This window comes from Muntiacus reevesi, chromosome 2 (assembly GCF_963930625.1).
Source record: "Muntiacus reevesi chromosome 2, mMunRee1.1, whole genome shotgun sequence".
NCBI classification, from domain to species: Eukaryota; Metazoa; Chordata; class Mammalia; order Artiodactyla; family Cervidae; genus Muntiacus; species Muntiacus reevesi.
In genome coordinates this window covers 213,595,808-213,609,220 of record NC_089250.1, presented here as the reverse complement: position 1 = coordinate 213,609,220, position 13,413 = coordinate 213,595,808, and the positions used below count along the sequence as shown (strand labels likewise).

At 52.3% G+C, this 13,413-nt stretch overlaps 2 pseudogenes; both read right to left on the bottom strand.

The window, feature by feature from the left end:
• LOC136157412 (2-acylglycerol O-acyltransferase 3-like) lies at nucleotides 1-3,881 on the bottom strand (annotated as a pseudogene).
• Nucleotides 3,882-6,424: 2,543 nt separating this feature from the next.
• LOC136157410 (replication termination factor 2 pseudogene) lies at nucleotides 6,425-7,302 on the bottom strand (annotated as a pseudogene).
• Nucleotides 7,303-13,413: the final 6,111 nt, after the last annotated feature.

The following is a 13,413-nucleotide window of genomic DNA, read 5'->3' as shown; positions in this document are numbered from 1 at the left end:
CTAGATGAAGGTGAGGCGAGTAGAAGCCGGGAGTCCACAGCTCTCCTTGTGCTCCTCAAACAGTTGCTCCAGAGCCTTCATGTACAGCATGTGATAGTGGTCCACCTGCTCCTCGGTGGGCTGCCGGCACTGGGGCACCAGGATGGGGCGGCCCACTGCAGGGACAGGGGGACTCAGGTCAGGGGAGGGGCCTCGGCTGCCTATGCAGCTCACATTGGCCTTCTTCCATGGAGACGGGCACTCACTCACAGTGGTGATGAGTCTGGCCAACGGCACCAGACCCCAGGACTTGGCTGAAAAGAGACCACGGCCCCAGAAGATGGAAGGAGAAATGCCCACGACCTTCTTGATGGTGACCTGGAACAGACGCTGCCAGGAGTCTGGGGCAAAAGCCTTAACTCTGAAGATGTCATTCTCCCCAAAGGAGTACACGGGCACCAGGGAGGTGCTGGGAGGGTGGGGAGACAAGAAAGAAGAGGGTTGGTCACATAAGAGGCTCTGAGAGTGCCCCCTACATTCTTCCTCCAGAGGTTCCCACTTCCCAAGGCCATCTTAAGCACTTTGTAGGCCAAATGATGTTACTACAAGGAAAGACCTGGAAGAAGGGACTTTATTTTTATTTAGTTATTTGGTTCTGCCAGGTCTTCGTTGGGGCATGTGGGATCTAGTTCCCTAATCAGGAATCAAACCCAGGTCCCCTGCATTGGGAGTATGGTGTCTTACCCACTGGACCACTAGGGAAGTCCGGGACTCATGGTTCTTAAGACGAATGTGTTCTGGGCCACCCTGTATACATTTTCTCATACAGTCTCAACTACAACGTGGTGGCAAGGTGGGTGTTCACCCTATTTCACAAGTAAAGAAACCTAAAGTCTTGCCCGTGAGAGGATGTCACAAAGCAATGAACTGTGGACATCCAAGACACTGGGTCCAGCGGTTTGCACTGTGATCCTGTCTGCCTCTCTGCCTGGAAGGAAGCCTGGGGAATGGGCCTCAGGGCTGGGCACAGAGGAACCATTCAAGGGCTGCCCGGACCGCCCTCTAGAGGTGGTCACCATGTAAGCTCTGGGGACACACAGTCCATGTCCATGGGGGCGGGTGTGTAGGCATAGAGTGTAGATCCCCAGAGATGCTGTGAGGTTCCGACCATTGGAGGCAGCCCCGGCTGGGTCCTCGCTCACCCGTGCCTCAATGCCAGGCGGACAAAACCTTTACGGTTCCGGAGAGTGAGGCAGTGCTCCCCTGGGATGGCATGCAGGGCCTCGTGGGCTCCCCCGACCAATATGAGCACAGCCTGGCCGAGCTGGGGCTGCGACAGAATAAATTCCAGGCTCTGATGGTTCACGGAACATGTTCCTGTGGACAAGAGGGGGTGCGGGAACAGATCTTACCCACTCATTGACTCCCTAGGCTCTTCTCCCTTTAGCACAGGAAGAGTGAGATACCACCGCTTTCTTTCCAAACTCCTTACCCCTGTCCGCCTGTCAATGTGCCCTACAGCGCCTCTCCCAGCAAGGATGCGGAACCCTAGCTCCAAAGCCACTTCCTGACCCTCCACTGTGAGTTCAAGCCGAGTGCCTGCAGTAGGCTGTGAGTGGGGACCACTCCGGCCAGATGGAGTCGCCTCTGTCACTCGGCTCAAGACTTACCATAGGACATAACATAGTCTTGATAGACTGGAAGGTAAAAGAGGCTGTTCAATATGGCCAACGAGAACCAAAGCCTGGGGAACTGCTGCGAGGAGCCAGTGACCTCAGTGCAGAAGTTACAGAAGACTCTGATGCCCAGGATCCCATGTGGGTGGGTGACAAGCGCGTAGCTCCAGTTTGAGGGCAGCTCTGCTGTTTTTATCAGCTGTGGGGGGCAGGGGACAGGGTGAGGGAAATAAGCATAGAAGACTTACGGGACAAGACCTCCCTCCACACTAACAGACTTCAGAGTTCAGAATCAAAGATGCGGTCAAGGGCACACGGTTCACTCTTGAAACACCACCACACTCGCTGCCTGATTGACTGAACTGAAGCAGCCATCACAGGGAGAGGTGAGGAGGGGTGAGGAGGTGGTGGGGTAGGGGAGTGGAAGGGGGAGAGCATCCCTTGGAGGGTGTCCTGTTACCTTAATGGGGAAATAATCCCTCATGTGTTTCCAAAGAACCTAATTCTTTATCCACTGAGAACGCCTTCCTCCTTGAGCAGACACATAAGTGTGGGGGAAGAATTCCCACAGACACCCTTTATCACCTCTTCTCCCTGGGCCCTTGTTTAAGCGCTCACCTTGGTAGGGTATATCCCAGTCCAGGAATAACCACACGGCGTGGAGAACAGAGAGCCACCAGAGGGAGGTGAAGAGGAGGAAGACGCCAAGAAGAGAAAAGAAAGGGCCTGGGTACAAATGAGAAAGGAGAATGATTTAGCTTCTGAAACTGCAATGACTTCTCCACCCTCACCAGTGAGACCCCTGCCGGTCTCCCAGCTGGACTTCTGGGCTGTCCGTCCCTGGCCCTAGTGGTCCGGGTGGGGGTGGGCTCCAGCCTTTCTCTCCCACCTTCCCCCTTTCCATCTTCCCTAGTGGACCCCAACTTGGTTCCCCTCACCCATGAAGAGGAAACAGAACACGTATTTGTAGGTGCTCAGTACTTCTAGCTGCTGTTTCTGCAGGGTTTTCATGGTGGGGGAGGGCAGCAGGGCAGTGGAGACTCCCAGGTGCTCCCCTTCTGCCAGCAGGGCCCCCAGACTGGATGCTGGAAGCCTTTCTGGTCTCAGTGACGAACCCCTTGTGGCCTCTAGAGATCGCCTGTGGATGTGGAGACCATGTTCAGAACCCCAGCCGTCTCCAGGCTCCCCACACTTACCATGAACTTCTCCAATGGGTTGGTCTGGGCTGGCCACTGCTTGGGGCTGGGAAGCGGGATAGGGGATGTGCCACCGAGGTCTTCTCCCGGGTGCAGTAAAAATCTTGTGGGGAAAGGGTTGCAGAAGAAGGCAGATAGCCCACCCACTAGGTCCCAGCCCTGACTGCATGATATCACAGATCCTGGATGAGCATGCCCTAGTGTTTGCAGGTCTGGGAGTGTCTAGGCTACTGGGAGGCATTATTTGGCGCGGGGACATCAACCCTAAGGACAAACACAGTAATACCACATATATATTCCCAGTGTGAAATTCAGTCCCCATGCACATTTCTCCAGGACCCTGCAGCCGCCTAGTGATAAGGAGGTGACTGTGGGCAGGGACCCCGACACACAGTGCGTGCTCTTGGAACGGCCGCCTGGGTGGCTTCACAGGGACCCCGTGCACCATGTCCATGTGTGCTGAGCTGGCCACCTGGGTCACTGTACGTGGATCGGGGCCTGCAGTGTGGGCAGAAGAGAATAAGACGGGTGGCCACTGAGACCCCTTCAAGTAAGTCCCTCTCCCTCCTGAGGGATCCAGTGGGACAGAGTTCAGGGCTGGTGGGTTTGCCCAATGCCAGCCTAGGGGCAGGGCTGGCAGCAAAGTATTCAGGCCCCAACCTGGGACCTTCACCTCCCAACCATGTGGGGGCCTTGAGCCCTGGAGAGGGGAGCGGGCTGGGGAGCCTGGGAGCAGAGCTGGTAGAAGCTTCAGGTGTGGAAGGGCAGGAGGAGGCCCTGGGGCCTGGAACATTCGTAGAGCCAATCTCAGCAGCAGCCCAGTGTTTCCTGTGTCTTTCTACCCAGAACCCGGGTGGGCAGAGAAACTATGGAAGGGCTCATTGTCCCCCAAAGAGAAGACTGGCACCGGGGAGGCTCTGGGGGCACAGGGGACGCCTGACTCCGAGCCCTTGGGGGTGGGGCTTCTCCCCAGCAGCACTGCCGCAGAAATCCTGCCTGGCCACCCCCGTGTTCCTCACCAGTGTTGCATTGCCAACTTGACAAATCCCTTCTAATTGCAGATCTGGAAACTCAGCAATCTGATCTGGGATCTGGTCATTGACTCCAGGTAGTACCGGGGCCCATCCAAGGCCAGAGGTCTGGGCCAGTGGAGCTAGCCAAGTGGGCGTGTACCCTGAATAGCAGGGCTCCCCGCTTTTCCCCGGGGCCTGGCCCTGAAGGGTAGAGGATGTACAGGAAGCCTTAATCCCTGAGGAGTAGCTTAGGCCCCCATGGAGAGACCTCTGGGGGCGTGGCTTTGTGGAAAATGCTAAGGATTGGGGAGACCTTCCAACAGAGAGACCATTGGGCTGTGGGAACATGCTCCAAGTGGTCGGAGGCCAGTGTTCACTGTGACCAGGACCTTGTTCAGGCCTGACCAGAGGCAGTAAGCCAGCATTGTTTCCAGGTTACTGGAAGTCCCCTTTTCTTGTTTTGTTGTTTGGCCATCCTTGGCCTTGTGGGATTTTAGTTCCCCAGCCAGGGATTGAACCTGGGCCCTCGGTAGTGTGAACTCAGAGTCCTATTCACTGTACCACCTGGGAATTCCTCGATCATCACTTAAAAAAGAACAATTAGACTTCCCTGGTGATCCAGCAGTTAGGAATCCTCCTGGCAAGTCAGGAGACACGGGTTTGATCCCTGGTCTGGGAAGACTCCACATGCCAAGAGGCAATTAAGTTCATACAGCACAGCTACTGAGCTGCAGCCACAGATACTAAAACCCCAAGAGTTCTAGAGTCTGTGCTTGGCAACATAGAAGCCACAGCAATGAGAAGCCCACGCACCGCAAGCAGAGTGTAGCCCCGGCTTGGTGCAACTGGAGTAAGCACTGCATGCAGCCAGAGAGATTCAATGCAGCCAAAAATAAAACAGAAAAAAGAATTAAATTTAAAAAGCTATTGCAACTATTTTAAATTATTTATTTATTTATTACTGGCTGTGCTGGGTCTTTGTTGCTGTGCAAGGGCTTTCTCTGGTTGCAGTGAACAGGGTCTACCCTGCCTCGCTGGGCGTGGACTTCTCATTGTGGTGCCTTCTCTTGTTTCAGAATACAGGCTCTGGGCTCATGGCTTCAGTAGTTGTGGCATCCGGGCTCAGTAGTTGCAGCACCCAGGCTTAGTGGCTGAGGCTCTTGGGCCCTAGGCATCCCAGGCTTCAGCTTTTGTGGCCCTGGGGCTCAGTCGCTCCATGGCATGTGGGATTCTCTCCGACCAGAGGAACCTATGTCCCCTGCATTGGCATTCCCATCCATTGTACCACCAGGGAAATCTAAATTATTATGATTCTTAACAGTCACTTTCCATTTACAGTTCTTAAAAATATTGTCAATATTCCCTGCATTGAACAAACATCGTTGAGCCTATCTGGCATTCAGTACTTTGTGGTGACCTCCACTCCCCACCCCTATATTGCCCCTGTCCTCACTGGAAGGACACTTCCATTTTTTGTGAAGGTTACTTTTTTAAAAAAATATTTATTTATTTGGCTGCATCAGGTCTTAGTGTCACGCGGGATTTTCGTTGCAGTGCAGGTTTAGTGGCTCTGCAGCATGTGAGACCTTCCTTCCCTGACCAGGGATCAAACCTATCCCCTGCATTGCAAGGCAGATTCTTGACCACCAGGCTACCGGGCAAGTCCCAAGGTTACTTTCTTTTAGGGAAGTCTGACACACACCCATCAGAAGCCTCTGTCACACGTCACATTGTCTCCTGACACAAAGCACTTTCCCTCTGTCGTGATGACTTTCTGATCAAAGTCTCCTGAACACCGTGAGCAACAAGAAGAGAATTGGGCTCATCACTGCAGCTGTCATGATGCGTGCCCAGGACATGGAGATGCTCCATGAATGAAGGGTGGGTTAGTAGGAGACAGGATAGGCAGATTCTAGTATGGTTCAGGTTGGCACACTTTATGTCCCTGTCCCAGGTCTCACTCGTCTGCAGTTTCCTGGTCCAGGGACCTTCTGGCAAGAAATATTTCCTCCTGTGCCTGCTCAACCCACCTGCATCCAAGGGGAAGTGATGAGGGTGGCGGGGGCCAAGGGTGACAGGGACTTTAGAGTCTGGCCAGAGTGATGCTCAGTCCACAAGAAATGGTGACACATTTTCATGGGAGCCTGGGTGAGAGGAAGGAAGAAGGACAATCTAGCTGTGGGTGCAAGTGGGGTGTCAGAGGCTGGAAATGTCCAAGAACAGTGTTTTTTTTTTTTCCTTTCTCAAGTTCAATCTCACTCGGCTTACTTAATTAATTAAACATTGGCAGCAAAACCATGAGAATTTCAGTCAAAATGAGCTGACCACACACCCAGAAGGAATCTGGAGTCTTTAATTATTTTGAGTGTAAATATGTGGTCAAAATGCTCTCGGGGCCATGGGAAAGTCCAAGTGCACAGAGGGTGGAGGTGATTGGGAGAGGGTGACAGGCAGGGGCTGGCAGGGTCACTGAGTCCCCACTATGCCTTCCTACTCGAGTGGCTCCAGCTTTAAGGGGACAAGAGAGTGCACAGGGCCCAGGGAGGCCGCCCTGAGGGCCTCAGACACAGTAGGACATGTGGGTGACCCAGTGGGCCGACATCTCCTTGGAGGATTTGGCAGAGCTGTGGTGGTGAAGAGAGACTTGTAAGCTTCTGACTCTTTGCTGCCAGCGATGAACCTCTTGGTGGCTTTTCCAGAAGCGCTCCCAGGTGCTGCTGCACTTTTGGGAGCTGAGTTGGTCTTCTTCTCTCGAGAGTCAAGGCTGGGTTCTTCAGGCTTCCCTGTCTTCATTTTTGACGGTCCTGGGGCTTCCTCACTGACACCTGATTTTGAGACAGACTCTGGCGCCTTGGGTTCCTTTGTTTTCTTCCCCAGCTTGGCTCGCAGCTGCACCTCCTCCATCCTACTCTTCAGCAGCACTTCCACGCCTTCCTTGGTGCCATTGAGCCTGATGACCCAGTCCCCTCCTGGAAGGCAGCCCTGCACGTGTGACAAACTTCTGCTTTGATCTCTTTGAGGGCTTGCCCAGAAAACACACAACCACAGCACTGGAGGAAGCAACACCTGTGTCGGCCGTTCATCTCCAAGCCCACGACGGGGCAGATGAAACATGCCCATTGGAGGTCGTCTGATCACCTTCCCAGGCGGGGTTGTCAGAGAGCCTCAGTTCTGTCACATCCTTAATGCTTTTAATGTGAGAGGCTGACTTCCCAAGAGCCTTTTCAGAAGATTTGGCCAATAAAACTCAATGATGGCATCTTTGTAGTAAAGTCCGCCAAGTTCACAGACAACTACTGGTCGTCTTAATATTTCCTGACTTAGAGTGTAGTAGTTCCACTGGGCCACTAATTTAGCATCCTTGTCGACCTCCTCAACCTTCTTCAGCCCCTTCACCAGTTTATGCCTCTTAGTGATTGTTCCTCCGTTGCAACCCATCTGCAAGCCAACAGAGTCCAGAGCAATCACTTACCACAGAAATTTCCAGAGCCCAGCAATTTCTGGCCCTGTTTGGTTTTTAAAATGACTTCTGCAAGGGAACATTGGGAGGTAAATTCAGGAAGGCAGCTGGTGCAAGGCTGGGGAGGACCAGGCTAAAGGGCCCTGCTCCTCAGGCCCCTGCTGTCCTCAGGACACCTCCAGGGGCCTCTGCAAGGTTCTGACAGTTTCCTTGGGACTGGAGGAAAGACCAGCTCCAGGAGGTTTTTTTATTTTTTTAAGGCTGATTTCCATCCCCCACTTACAGGAAGCTCTCATGGGTTGAACCTCCGGATTCCATGGAACTAAAGCTTAGATCCAAGAAGCCACAGTGAGCTTCCAGTCTGTCTTCCCTCCTAGAACATATGGTCCAGCATTGTCCCTGGACCACGATCAGAGCTATGCCTCCCTCATCTTTCCTGCATGGGAGAAGATGCCATCAGGTGAGGAGAGAATTGGGAAGGGGAGACAGTGACTATGCTGGGGTGGAGGGTTCTCATCTTATCCTGACAAGGGAAGTCCTTCTTTGGGTCCAGCCTTACACAAGCCCTTCTTGTGTCTAGCAAGATTACACATGGGATCCAGGAAAGCCCACAGGCTCTTGTGTGCAAGCCTGCTAGGTCACTTCAGTCATGTCTGACTCTTTGAGATCCTATGGACTATAGACTTCCAGGCTCCTCTGTGCATGGCATTCTCCAGACAAGAATACTGGAGTGGATTGCCATGCCCTCCTCCAGGGGATCTTCCTGACCCAGGGATCAAACCTGCGTCTCCTGTGTCTCCTGCACTGCAGGACGATTCTTTACTGCTGAGCCACCAGGAAAGCACTTCCAGGCTCCTCAGTTTAGTTTGGTCGCTCAGTTGTGTCCAACTCTTTGTGACCTCATGGACTGCAGCACACCAGGCTTCCCTGTCCATCACCAACTCCTGGAGCTTGCTCAAACTCATTTCCATTGAGTCAGTGATGCCATCCAACCATTTCATTCTCTGTTGTCCCCTTCTCCTCCTGCCTTTAATCTTTCCCAGGATCAGGGTCCTTCCCAATGAGTCAGCTCTTCGCATCAGGTGGCCAAAATATTGGAGATTCGGCTTCAGCATCAGTCCTTCCAATGAATATTCAGGACTGATTTCCCTTAGGATGGATTGGTTTGATCTCCTGCAGTCCAAGGGACTCTCAAGAGTCTTCTCCAACACCACAGCTCAAAAGCATCAATTCTTCAGTGCTCTGTTTTCTTTATCATCCAACTCTCACATCCATACATGACTACTGGAAAAACCATAGCTTTGACTAGATGGACCTCTGTTGGCAAAGTAATGTCTCTGCTTTTTAATATGCTTGTGAGGCTGTCACAGCTAACGCCATGACAGGCAGCCTAGATTAGGAGTAGGCCTGGTTTCCCAGGGTAACATAATTATCAGGCCTCCTGGAGCCAGCCAATCAACATATGCCTAGCCAGAAGAAAGGGAACCTATCGGGGGAAAGCTGAAAGCCCCACGTAGGGCCAACAAAAATTACCTTGCAACTGTGTAACCAATCTGCTTACGCCAACTACCCACTGTGTAACCAATCCGCTTACGCCAACTACCCACTGTGTAACCAATCCACTTGTGCCAACTACCTGCTGCTTGTTTTGACCTAATAAATACCCGAGAGAACTAGGGCTCGGGTCCTTTTGTCCTCACACACCTGGTGAGGGCGGGAGGCCCTGGCTCGAGTCAGTAATAAATTCCCCTATTGCGAGTTGCATTGTTTCAAGGAGTTTTCTTTCCCGACCGGGGACTTGGACTACGGGCAGAACATTTGGGGGCTCGTCTGGGATCCCTTGACTGGGGAAGAACGCTCTTTGGAACAAAGGGGAAAAAAGACAGGTAATAGCACCGGTGCTCAGGCAGGTTTAGAAAAAGACCAGAGTAAAGCCGAGGCCCTGCTGTGAAGCGGGAAGGTGTCTGGTGCAGAAAAAGACCAGAGTAAATCTGGGGTCCTGCTGTGAAGCAGGAAGGTGTCTGGCGTTAGGGAAAGCTTTCCATGAGGGAACAGACTGGCCGTTCTGGCTGGCGTGAGGCTGAGGCCAGCGAGCGTGCTGGGAGGCAGCCAGCTCTGCGGGAAGGAGACCTCCTCTCCTAAGCCCGAATCTGGGGAACAGTGGACGCCATACGGTAAGGTGACCCTTGTTCCAGAGGATCTGTGTTGTCGGCCAATGTGTGTCTGTCTATGTGTTTTTCTGTGTCTGTTTAACTACCGGCGTTGTCTCCTGTCTTGTTGTTCTCTGGTGTGTCATTGTCTACTTCTTCCTATAAAGCCTTGGAGCCTCATTTCTGTTTCTGGGAGTTTCAGTGAACAGGCTGACAGTTGTTGGGGCAACTGACGAGTCCCGGCCAGGGCTACTCCCTGGCGGATTCTGAAGGCCTCCCAATAGGTCCGCCCCAGTAACGGGAGCCCAAGAGGGTGAAACTCCTTTCTTTCTTCTCGTATTCTAAACCGAGAATCTGGCCAAATAAAAACCCGTCTGTGTGGGCACGGGACAGGCACTTAAGAACCGATAGGGCGCCTGCCACTGGAAGACTACACTGAAAGGATAAGGGGGTCACAGAATGGGCTAGAAACCCTTAAGGTGCCCGCCCCCAGCAAGAAAACTTCTGTGCAACGACGCAGGCACATAAGCAGTTCCAAAAGCATACCACAAGCCCAACTTACTGGCCGCCACCACTCCCAATAGGATTTATTGGTGGTAATTCTCGGTGACTTTCTTCTGACTCTCGCTATGAGGCAAAGAAAATCTACCTCACTCTCTCTCATGACTGATCATTTCTCGGATGTCAGGGCTAGAGTGTATGATCTGTTGCTACTGGTTACAAAGAGTAAGTTAATAACCTTTTGCTCTGCAGAGTGGCCCACCTTCCAAGTTGGATGGCCTTCAGAAGGAACTTTTCAACCTTCTATTATTTGAGCAGTGAAATAAAAAGTTATGGCTCCTGATCCCTGGGGCCACCCGAGCCAAGTCCCATATGTTATAGTCTGACAAAATTTAGTAGAAAATCCGCCCGAATGGTTAAAACCTTTTGTTCACAAACTCCCTGATTCTCCTAATGTACAGGCCCTGGTTACAGAAACTCCCACTCCCCCAGAGGAAGCCAAGAAGAATAAGGGCCCAAAACCAGTCTTGCAGGAATCCTCAGACCGGAACCTGATTGACTTGGAGACGGAAATTAGGCCCCCGCCATATGCCCCTCCTCCGTTGCAGGTTCCCCCAGGGGGAAAAGCCCCCCGATGAATCAGAAGGGACAAGGGAACTCTGACGCCAGAGAAAGAATAGAAGAAATAGGGGTGAGCAGGATCATGGGGACCCAGAGTTACCTTCATCTACTGTACAGGCACTCCCCATCCGGGTGGGACCAGCTAACCCAGACGGAGAGCGAACCTATTAATACTGGCCCTATTCCCATTTTGTTCACTCATAACCCCACCTGGGATGATTGCCAGCAGCTGTTGCAGGTGCTCTTCAACATGGAAGAACGGGAGCGAATCCTGGCAGAGGCGCAGAAATGGGTCCCGGGGGTCGACGGGAGACCAACCACCCAGCCTCATCTCGTGGACGAGGGGTTTCCTCTGTTGCGGCCTAACTGGGATTTTGAGCGAGTGGAAGGTAGGGAGCGTCTCTGAGTGTAATGCCAGACTCTAATGGCTGGTCTGTGGGCCGCAGCTAAAAAAGCCAACAAATTTGGCAAAGGTAAATTTAGTAAGGCAAGAGCCCACTGAGAGCCCATCAACCTTCCTAGAGAGGCTAATGAAAGCCTTTAGACAATATACACCCATGGACCCCCAGGCTGAAGAATCACGTGCTGCAGTTCTACTAGCATTTGTAAATCAGGCAGCCCCAGATATTAAGAAGAAATTACAAAAGATAGAGGGGTTAAGAGAACAGACAATACAAGACTTACTGAAAGCAGCTGAAAAGGTATTTAATAATAGGGAGACCCCAGAAGAAAGGGAGAAACTACTTCGTCGGGAGGAAAGGGAATTAGCTGAGAAGATCAGGAAAGAAGATAGGGAACATAGGGCAAAGAAAAACCGGAAGAACCAGAGAGAGCTAGCCAAGATTCTTTTTGCAGGGATAAAGGCCGGAACAGAATTGAGGGAGCCTCGAGGCCCCCAGACAGGAAAAAAAGAGCGACCAAAAAGGCAGGCCCTAAAGAAAGATCAGTACGCTTACTGCAAAGAACGGGGGCACTGGAAAAGGAGTGCCCTAAGAGAGACCTGAAGAGAGAGAATTTCCCCTGGAACTCAAGTTCTGTATGCGGGGAAGACAGTGACTAGGGGAGTCAAGACTCAACACCCCTCCCCGAGTCCTGGGTAACCATACATGTGGAGGGGAAACCCGTTGGCTTCATGGTGGACACTGGCGCCCAACACTGTTTTAAATCAAAAAACTGGGACCAGTGTCTAAAAAACCAGCTTGGTGCAGGGAGCCACGGGGACCAAAAGATATTGTTGGACCACGGAACAGAAAGTGAATCTGGGGACCCATCAGGTGTCCCATTCGTTTTTGGTGATACCAGAATGCCCAGCCCCTCTACTTGGACGGGACTTGTTGACTAAAGTTAATGCTCAGATCCATTTTGACCCTGGGGGAATGTCAGTCATGGATAGACTTGGACAGCTGATACATGTCTTGTCTCTAGCTTTAAGAGATGAGTACAGACTTTTTGTGCCTAAGCCCTCAGAGGTTATAGCACCAGATATACAACCGTGGGTCCACAAATACCCGTTGGCATGGGCAGAAACAGCAGGAATGGGACTGGCTAAACAGAGACATCCGGTCGTCATCAAACTAAAAGCCGAGGTGACTCCTGTGAGGGTGAAGCAATACCCTATGAGCCAGGAGGCTCGGCGGGGGATCACTCCCCACATTCGATGGCTCATGGATGCTGGAATTCTCAAGCGGTGCCAATCCCCTTGGAACACCCCCTTACTACCGGTGAAGAAGCCAGGGAGTACAGATTACAGACCTGTCCAGGACCTACGAGCAGTCAACAAGCGGGTGAGTGACATACACCCTACTGTCCCCAACCCGTGTACTCTCCTGAGCAGTCTGTTGCCTGAGTACACTTGGTACACTGTGTTGGACTTGAAAGATGCTTTTTTCAGCCTACCCCTGGTGGCCCAGAGCCAAGAGATATTTGCCTTTGAGTGGACTGAGGAAAAAGGCCAACCGGTAGTACAACTAACTTGGACCCACCTCCCACAAGGGTTCAAAAACTCCCCTACCTTGTTTAATGAGGCTTTGAGTGAAGACCTCTATGAATATCGGACTCGCCACCCAGAGGTCATCCTGCTGCAATATGTGGATGACCTTATGTTGGCTGGAATCACAGAGGAGGCATACAGCCGTGCCACCGGTGACCTCTTACAGACTCTAGGCACCTTGGGACATCGTGCTAGCGCAAAGACGGTGCAAATATCCTGGCAAGAGGTCACCTATTTGGGGTATAAGATCAGGCAGGGGCAAAGGTGGCTAACTCAAGCCATGAAGGAAACAATATTGCAGATACCAGAGCCCAAGACCCCCCGCCAGATGAGAGAGTTTTGGGGGACTGTTGGGTATTGTAGACTGTGGATCATGGGGTTTGCTGAGAAGGCCTGGCCCTTGTATGAGGAAGTAAAGAGACCCCAAACTGGACTAGGACTGAGCCAATGAAACAGGCTTTCCAGACACTCAGACGGGCCCTAATAGAAGCCCCAGCCCTTGCCCTGCCTAACCCAAATAAGCCATTCCAGTTGTTTGTAGATGAAAAGCAAGGAATAGGAAAGGAGGTCTTGACGCAACAATGGGGACCATGGAAGCGGCCGGTAGCATATTTTTCAAAGCGATTGGACCCGGTGGCCTCTGGGTGGCCCCCTTGCCTCCGCATCATTGCAGCCACTGCCCTCCTCGTCCGCGACGCTGACAAGTTAACGTATGTACAGCAACTCTGGGTTTACACCCCCCACGCCATCGAAGGGGTTCTAAAGCAGTCGCCGGGTAAGTGGATCTCCAATGCCCATTTGACACATTACCAGGCCTTGGTGCTCGA